This window comes from Nerophis ophidion, linkage group LG04 (assembly GCF_033978795.1).
Source record: "Nerophis ophidion isolate RoL-2023_Sa linkage group LG04, RoL_Noph_v1.0, whole genome shotgun sequence".
NCBI lineage: Eukaryota > Metazoa > Chordata > Actinopteri > Syngnathiformes > Syngnathidae > Nerophis > Nerophis ophidion.
The window spans coordinates 83,461,019-83,470,720 of NC_084614.1; the positions used below are offsets into that span (position 1 = coordinate 83,461,019).

The 9,702-nt window shown below is 37.1% G+C and overlaps 1 long non-coding RNA gene across 1 annotated transcript in view; it reads left to right on the forward strand.

The window, feature by feature from the left end:
- The first annotated feature begins 8,162 nt into the window (after positions 1-8,162).
- Positions 8,163-9,702, forward strand: part of LOC133552069 (uncharacterized) — a 29,493-nt gene continuing 27,953 nt past the window's right edge. The window contains exon 1 of the long non-coding RNA XR_009806612.1: positions 8,163-9,240. This is a non-coding gene — a long non-coding RNA (uncharacterized LOC133552069). The remainder of the gene's footprint in view (positions 9,241-9,702) is intronic.

Consider the following 9,702-nt stretch of genomic DNA (forward strand, 5'->3'; position numbering starts at 1 on the left):
AGTCACCTCGGAAGTTGCAAGCCGGAGCTGGGAAAGACGTCAGGGCCGAGTTGAGAGAGTTCCAGTTACAAGGTCTGAAATCCAGATGGTCACATCCACAAAAGCTATTCTTGCGCTTTCCTTATCTGAATATAAACAACTTGTGCGAAAATATGCACTCTTTCTGCAACCTTCAAACACGGAGGATGAAGAGGAAACACAAATGCTATTGGTAGCCATGGAGAATGCTTAAGCCAGTGTTTAGTTTTGTTTTTAACCATAGGGCTAAAAAAAAACACATTTTATGGGTCGCAGAAAAATGTGTTTCCGGTTGTAGTACACTTTTCCACCACTTGTGGCGGTAATGACAATATCAAACAAGCAGAGGAAGTCTGGGGCTAAAGTCACAGAGGAGCTTCTGAAGCACAAAAATTATGACTAAAGTGGTGAAAGCTGTATTTTTATTTTTTTTGCACTTTAATTTTATCGACAGTTCATTTAAGAAGCATATATTCCATAAAATGTTTATTACTAAGTTTTATTAAAAATTGTTTTTTTTAGTTTGTGTTATTTTATTCATTTAATTAATTTATATTTATTTTATATGTATTTCAGCACTATAATAATTGCATACGATTAAATTTAAAACTAAGATTACTTATATTTGCACTTTAATTTTACTAATAGTTTATTTAAGAAATATATATAACATAAATAATTTATTATTACATTTTATGAAAACATTTTTTTTTATTATTTTTAATTTCATTTTATTTAATTAATCAATTTATAATTATTTCTATATAATTTAGCTCTATAACTATTGAATACCATTGAAATCAAAACTAAGATAACTTACATTTGCACTTTATTCTATTGGTGATTAAAACACAAATATAAATTATGCATTAATAAATGTAATTAAAATAATGAATTTGTATTTTATTAATCAATTTATTTTCATGGTGTTATATTGCAGCACTATAATCATTGAATAGGATTGAAATCAAAACTATGATAACTTATATTTGCTATTTAATTTAATTGTTTTTTTATTTAAGATGCATAAATAAATTATTATTAAATTCAAACACAATTATTTAATTTATTCTATTAATTAATCTATACTTATGTTTATATATTTGAGCATTAAAAATTATTGAATCAGATTAAATTCAAAACTAAGATAACTTATATTTGCACTCAAATTCTATTTAGTTTTATTGAGATGAATTATTTATAAAATGTAACTAAAAAAATATTTCATTTTTATTGATTAATATATATTTATATTTATATATTTCAGCACTATAATAATTGAAAAGGATTGAAATCAAAACTATGATAACTTATGTTTACACTTTATATATATTGATAGTTTAAGAAACATATCCAAATTATTTATTTAAAAATTGTATTAAAAATATATTTAGTTTAATTTCTTAACACGTTTATATTCATGTTTGTATATTTCTGCACTATAATCATTACATTCAAAAGTTAGATACCTTACATTTGCACTTTAATTCTATTGATAGTTTAAGAAACATACATATATGTGTATATATATGTATATATGTGTGTGTGTATGTATGCATATATATATATATATATATATATATATATATATATATATGTATGTGTATATATATGTGTGTGTATGTATCTATATATATGTATATATATATATGTATGTGTATATGTATATATATATATGTGTAAATGTATATATATATGTGTGTGTGTGTATGTATATATATATATATATATATATATATATATATATATATATATATATAATTCAGTTCATGCTTAAAGACTAGGTAGGACAACTTTAGAGTAAACGCTTCCACTTGGGGGAGATAAAGTGTGTACAGTTATTGATGTACAGTTTGTGTGTGTATGTGTGTGTGTGTATATATGTGTGTGTGTATATATATATATGTATATATATATATATATGTGTGTGTGAGTGTGTGTGTATATATATATATATATATATATATATATATATATATGTGTGTGGGTGTGTGTATACATATGTATGTATATATGTGTGTGTATATATATGTGTATATTTATGTATACAGTATATGCGTGTGTGTATACTGTATACATATATATCTGCATATATATGTATATATGTGTGTATATATGTGTATATATATATGTCTGTGTGTATATATATATGTGTGTTTATGTATATATATGTATGTATATATGTGTGTGTTTATATATGTATATATGTGTATATTTACGTATACAGTATATGCGTGTGTGTATACTGTATATATATATATCTGCATATATATATGTATATATGTGTATATATATATGTGTGTGTGTATATATATATATAATTTATTATTAACTTAAGTTAAAGTCATTCATTCTATTAATTTATATTAATTTTTATATATTTCAGAATATAATTGATGAATACACTTTAAACTAAGATAACTTATGATACTATCCATCCATCCATCCAATTTTCTACCGCTTATTCCCTTTCGGCGCTGGCGCCTATCTCAGCTACAGTCGGGCGGAAGGCGGGGTACACCTTGGACAAGTCGCCACCTCATCGCAGGGCCTTATATTACTAGTTTAGTGTTAATATGTGAGTGGGGCCTGGGCTCCTGTGTAGTGAAAAAGTTGGGCCCTAAAGTCAAAAGTTTAAGAAACCTTGGCATAAACCACATGAAAAAAACAAAACATCTACGGTACCGTTACTATAGTAAAAGATCCAGCAATAAATGGAGGTGATTTAGTGCAACAATCAGAAGTGATACATTATTGTTTTTATTATTGTTTACATTCAGAGCAGCCATCTTTGAAGCCAGTGTAATTTCCCAGTGGAAGTGGGGCCCAACACACCAGTAAAACTTAGTTTAATGACTTACTAGTGTTAATTGTTTGATCCGGTGGCCTAGTGGTTAGAGTGTCCGCCCTGAGATGGGTAGGTTGTTAGTTCAAATCCCGGCCGAGTCATACCAAAGACTACAAAAATGGGAGCCATTACCTCCCTGCTTGGCACTCGGCATCAAGGCTTGGAATTGGGGGTTAAATCAGCAACAATGATTCCCGGGCGTGGCCACTGCTGCTGCTCACTGCTCCCCTCACCTCCCAGGGGGTGATCAAGGGTGATGGGTCGAATGCAGAGGACACATTTCACCACACCTAGTGTGTGTGTGTGTGTGTGTGTGTGTGTGTGTGACGATAATTGGTACTTAAACCTTTTTTTTTTTACTTAAAAAAAAAAAAATGCTGGGTTATTTTGATAACTCAATTTATGAGTTGCAAGTGTTGGGTTCTTTTTTGGAGTTATTTTTATGAAGAGTAAACCATTATTTGGGTTATGAGGGTATTATTTTAACTCAATTCCTGGGTTTTCACAAATCTGAACTCTGAATGAGTAAAGCATTTTTGGGTAAAAAAACCTTTTTTTTTAATAAAAAAAAATGGTTTTTTTTTATTGAAGGGAATTTTATTAAGTGACGTATGAAGTGAATTATATTTATATAGCACTTTTCTCTAGTGACTCAAAGCGCTTTTACATAGTGAAACCCAATATCTAAGTTACATTTAAATCAGTGTGGGTGGCACTGGGAGCAGGTGGGTAAAGTGTCTTGCCCAAGGACACAACGGCAGTGACTAGGATGGCAGAAGTGGGAATCGAACCTGCAACCCTCAAGTTGCTGGCACGGCCGCTCTATCAACCGAGCTAAATGTTAATGAATCTCATTAACATTATATACAATAACACATATTATGTATAACATTTGAGCATGCTGTATAGAACTACTGATGACGGCAATTCTTGTAAAAAATAATAATAATAATAATAAATTTGCTTTGGAGTATATTTTAATGGAATAAAAATAATTTTGAGCAGTAGCTGTGAAGGAGTAGGACAAACGAGCAGTAAAATTGATCATTTTTAACCAACTATTGGGTAAAGGAGCGCTAAATTGCGCAACCCAATAGTTGGGTTTGGTATCATTCTTGCCAACTTTCCCGATTTCACTGGGAGACTCCCGAATTTCAGGGCTCCTCCCCCAAATCTCCCGGGGCGACCATTCTCCCGAATTTCTCCCGATTTCCACCCGGACAACAATATTGGGGGCGTGTCTTAAAGGAAATGCATTTATATACAAACCCTGTTTCCATATGAGTTGGGAAATGGTGTTAGATGTAAATATAAACAGAATACAATGATTTGCAAATCCTTTTCAAGCCATATTCAGTTGAATATGCTACAAAGACAACATATTTCATGTTCAAACTCATTAACTTTATTTTGTTGTTGCAAATAATCATTAACTTTAGAATTTGATGCCAGGAACACGTGACAAAGAAGTTGGGAAAGGTGGCAATAAATACTGATAAAGTTGAGGAATGCTCATCAAACACTTATTTGGAACATCCCACAGGTGTGCAGGCTAATTGGGAACAGGTGGGTGCCATGATTGGCTATAAAAACAGCTTCCCAAAAAATGCTCAGTCTTTCACAAGAAAGGATGGGGCGAGGTACACCCCTTTGTCCACAACTGCGTGAGCAAATAGTCAAACAGTTTAAGAACAACCTTTCTCAAAGTGACATTGCAAGAAATTTAGGGATTTCAACATCTACGCTCCATAATATCATCAAAAGGTTCAGAGAATCTGGAGAAATCACTCCACGTAAGCGGCATGGCCGGAAACCAACATTGAATGACCGTGACCTTCCATCCCTCAGACGGCACTGTATCAAAAACCGACATTAATCTCTAAAAGGATATCACCACATGGGCTCAGGAACACTTCAGAAAACCACTGTCACTAACTACAGTTGGTCGCTACATCTGTAAGTGCAAGTTAAAGCTCTACTTTGCAAAGCGAAAGCCATTTATCAACAACATCCAGAAACGCCGCCGGCTTCTCTGGGCCCGAGATCCTCTAAGATGGACTGATGCAAAGTGGAAATGTGTTCTGTGGTCTGACGAGTCCACATTTCAAATTGTTTTTGGAAATATTCGACATTGTGTCATCCGGACCAAAGGGGAAGCGAACCATCCAGACTGTTATCGACGCAAAGTTGAAAAGCCAGCATGTGTGATGGTATGGGGGTGCATTAGTGCCCAAGGCTTGGGTAACTTACACATCTGTGAAGGCACCATTAATGCTGAAAGGTACATACAGCTTTTGGAACAACATATGCTGCCATCTAAGCGCTGTCTTTTTCATGGACGCCCCTGCTTATTTCATCAAGACAATACCAAGCCACATTCAGCACGTGCTACAACAGCGTGGTTTTGTAGTAAAAGAGTGTGGGTACTTTCCTGGCCCGCCTGCAGTCCAGACCTGTCCCTCATCAAAAATGTGTGGCGCATTATGAAGCGTAAAATAGGACAGCGGAGACCCCGGACTGTTGAACCACTTAAGCTGTACATCAAGCAAGAATGGTAAAGAATTCCACGTTCAAAGCTTCAACAATTAGTTTCCTCAGTTCCCAAACGTTTATTGAGTGCTGTTAAAAGAAAAGGTGATGTAACACAGTGGTGAACATGCCCTTTCCCAACTACTTTGGCATGTGTTGCAGCCATGAAATTCTAAGTTATTATTTTCAACAAAAAAAAAGTTTATGAGTTTGAACATCAAATATGTTGTCTTTGTAGCATATTCAACTGAATATGGCTTGAAAAGGATTTGCAAATCATTGTATTCTGTTTATATTTACATCTAACACCATTTCCCAACTTGTATGGAAACAGGGTTTGTATTTTCTGTAATGCAAATAAAAACATGAAAATGTCATACATTCTGGATTCATTAAACATTAACTGAAATATTGCAAGCCTTTTATTATTTTAATATTGCTGATTATGGCATACAGCTTAAGAAAACTCAAAAATCCTATCTCCAAAAATTTGAATATTTCCTCAGACCAAGTAAAAAAAAAGATTTATAACAGCAAAACAAAATCAAACATTTGAAAATGTCAATTAATGCACTCAGTACTTGGTTGGGAATCCTTTTGCACGGATTACTGCATCAATGGGGCGTGGCATGGAGGCAGTCGGCCTGTGGCATTGCTGAGGTGTTATGGATGCCCAGGATGCTTCAAGAGCGGCCTTTATCTCATTTGCATTATTGGGTCTGGTGTCTTTCAGCTTCTTCTTCACAATAACCCACAAATTCTCTATGGGGTTTAGGTCAGGGGAGTTGGCAGGCCAATGGAGGACAGTTATGCCATGGTCACTGGTGGTTTTGGCACTGTGGTCAGGTGCCAGATCATGCTGGAAAATGAAAACAACATCTCCATAGAGCTTTTCAACAGATGGAAGCATGTAGTGCTCTAAAATTTTTTGGTACCCCCAACCCCGCCCACAACAATCTCCCGAATTCGGAGGTCTCAAAGTTGGCCAGTATATTTTGGAATAACCCAACATTGTAGGGACGGCGTGGCGCAGTGGGAGAGTGGCCGTGCGCAACCCGAGGGTTCAAATCCCACCTAGTACCAACCTCGTCACGTCCGTTGTGTCCTGAGCAAGACACTTCACCCTTGCTCCTGATGGGTGCTGGTTGGCGCCTTGCATGGCAGCTCCCTCCATCAGTGTGTGAATGTGTGTGTAAATGTGGAAGTAGTGTCAAAGCGCTTTGAGTACCTTGAAGGTAGAAAAGCGCTATACAAGTTCAACCCATTTATCAATTATTTATTTAGTGAGCATAACTCAGCAACACATTCAACCCATTAGTTGGGTTATGAATCAACCAGCATCGAGTTAGCCTAACTCAACTTTTGGGTTAAAATAATTCAACCCAAAAATTTAGTTGGGAATAACCCAACATTAAGTCATCATAACTCAACATTTTTGGGTTCAACAATTCAAAGCAAAAATTAGGTTGAAAAAATTAACCCAAAATTTTGAGGTCAGGATGACACCCGAACGCCTCCCTAGGGAGGTGTGTCGGGCATGTCCGACCGGTAGGAGGCCACGGGGAAGACCCAGGACACGTTGGGATCCCCTGGGAGGAGCTGGATGAAGTGGCTGGGGAGAGGAAAGTCTGGGCTTCCCTGCTTAGGCTGCTGCCCCTGCGATCCGACCTCAGATAAGCGGAAGAAGATGGATGGATGAATATATATATGTATGTATGTATGTATGTATATATATATACATACATACATACATATGTGTATGTATGTATATATGTATGTGTATAGAACACAAATTTTCAAGTACTTCTTATATATGTATACTATATATATATATATATATACATATATATGTATGTATGCATGTGTGTATATATATGTATGTATGTATATATATATATATATATATATATGTGAATTATATTTATATAGCGCTTTTCTCTAGTGACTCAAAGCGCTTTACATAGTGAAACCCAATATCTAAGTTACATTTAAAGCAGTGTGGGTGGCACTGGGAGCAGGTGGGTAAAGTGTCTTGCCCAAGGACACAACGGCAGTGACTAGGATGGCGGAAGCGGGAATCGAACCTGCAACCCTCAAGTTGCTGGCACGGCCACTCTACCAACCGAGCTATGCCGCCCCATATATGTATGTATGTGTGTGTTTATATATATATATATATATATATATATATATATATATATATATATATATATATATATATATATATATATATATATATATATATATATATATATATATATATATATATATATATATATATATATATATATATATATATATATGCGTGGCGCAGTGGGAGAGTGGCCGTGCGCAACCCGAGGGTCCCTGGTTCAAATCCCACCTAGTACCAACCTCGTCACGTCCGTTGTGTCCTGAGCAAGACACTTCACCCTTGCTCCTGATGTGTGCTGGTTGGCGCCTTGCATGGCAGCTCCCTCCGTCAGTGTGTGAATGTGTGTGTGAATGGGTAAATGTGGAAGTAATGTCAAAGCACTTTGAGTACCTTGAAGGTAGAAAAGCGCTATACAAGTACAACCCATTTATCATTTATTTATATATATATATACATATATATATATATATATATATATGTAGCCGAGCTAAATTTAATTGAATTTTATTTTTTAATTTTTGGTAATTTATTTCACATAATTTTATTTCACATCATTTTCTGTCGTGAACTTCCCCAAAAGTGTCTGTCATTGTAAATAGGTTCCGCCCTATTGTTTTCTATTACATACCTTTTTGTTTCCCTGGGGGGTGATTTGGCGTTGCACCTGTGTGCCCAGCTTCAGTGAGCACTGACTCCTGCAGCTGGTAAGTCATGCTTATGTCTCTCTCCTTTTTATTTTTTTATAAGTATTTTCAAAGTGAACACTGTTTTGTGGCATGCTGTTAAGCATCCGGGTTGAATTCCCGAATTTTCGTTTTATTAAAGTGTTGTAAAAAACGGACTTATTTGCTAAATGATGTGTGGATTAGCTTAATGCTAGCAGCAGTTGCTGCGGGGTTTCCTGGCCTCGTGAGTTTGTGCACGGGTCGGGGGTGCTCTGCTGCGTCTGCGTGGACATCTTGTGTGTGTTTTTTTCCTTTTTCTTTATTCTGTAGTGGAGAGAGATACTGTGGACTGTATGTGACGCCCTTTTCTTTTTGTCCCTATGAAAAAGGTATCTCCAGGTTGGGGAGGAGACCCTGCCCCAAGTGGAGGAGTTCAAGTACCTAGGAGTCTTGTTCACGAGTGAGGGAAGAGTGGATGGTGAGATCGACAGGCGGATCGGTGCGGCGTCTTCAGTAATGCGGACGTTGTACCGGTCCGTTGTGGTGAAGAAGGAGCTGAGCCGGAAGGCAAAGCTCTCAATTTACCGGTCGATCTACGTTCCCATCCTCACCTATGGTCATGAGCTTTGGGTCATGACCGAAAGGATAAGATCACGGGTACAAGCGGCCCAAATGAGTTTGGGTCTCTCCCTTAGAGATAGGGTGAGAAGCTCTGCCATCCGGGAGGAACTCAAAGTAAAGCCGCTGCTCCTCCACATGGAGAGGAGCCAGATGAGGTGGTTCGGGCATCTGGTCAGGATGCCACCCGAACGCCTCCCTAGGGAGGTGTTTAGGGCACGTCCAACCGGTAGGAAGACCCAGGACACGTTGGGAAGACTATGTCTCCCGGCTGGCCTGGGAACGCCTCGGGATCCCCCGGGAAGAGCTAGACGAAGTGGCTGGGGAGAGGGAAGTCTGGGCTTCCCTGCTTAGGCTGTTGCCCCCGCGACCCGACCTCGGATAAGCGGAAGATGATGGATGGATGGATGGATGGATGGATGAAAAAGGTATGTCTGTTAATAAGTTTTGGCATTGTTTATTGTAAGTAAAAAAATATATAAAATGAGTTGATGTGAGTGGGGAAAAAAGAGGTGATTTGCTACACATAATAAGGACCTTTTTTTTTCCTAATGTATATTTTTGCTGTCTGCTGATGTATATACTTTATCTACTGTTTTTTATTTCAATGAATTTATTTTTGGACTTCACAGTGGCAGAGGGGTTAGTGCGTCTGCCTCACAATACGAAGGTCCTGCAGTCCTGGGTTCAAATCCAGGCTCAGGATCTTTCTGTGTGGAGTTTGCATGTTCTCCCCGTGAATGCGTGGGTTCCCTCCGGGTACTCCGGCTTCCTCCCACTTCCAAAGACATGCACTTGGGGATAGGTTGATTGGCAACACTAAATTGGCACTAGTGTGTGAATGTTGTCTGTCTATCTGTGTTGGCCTTGCGATGAGGTGGCGACTTGTC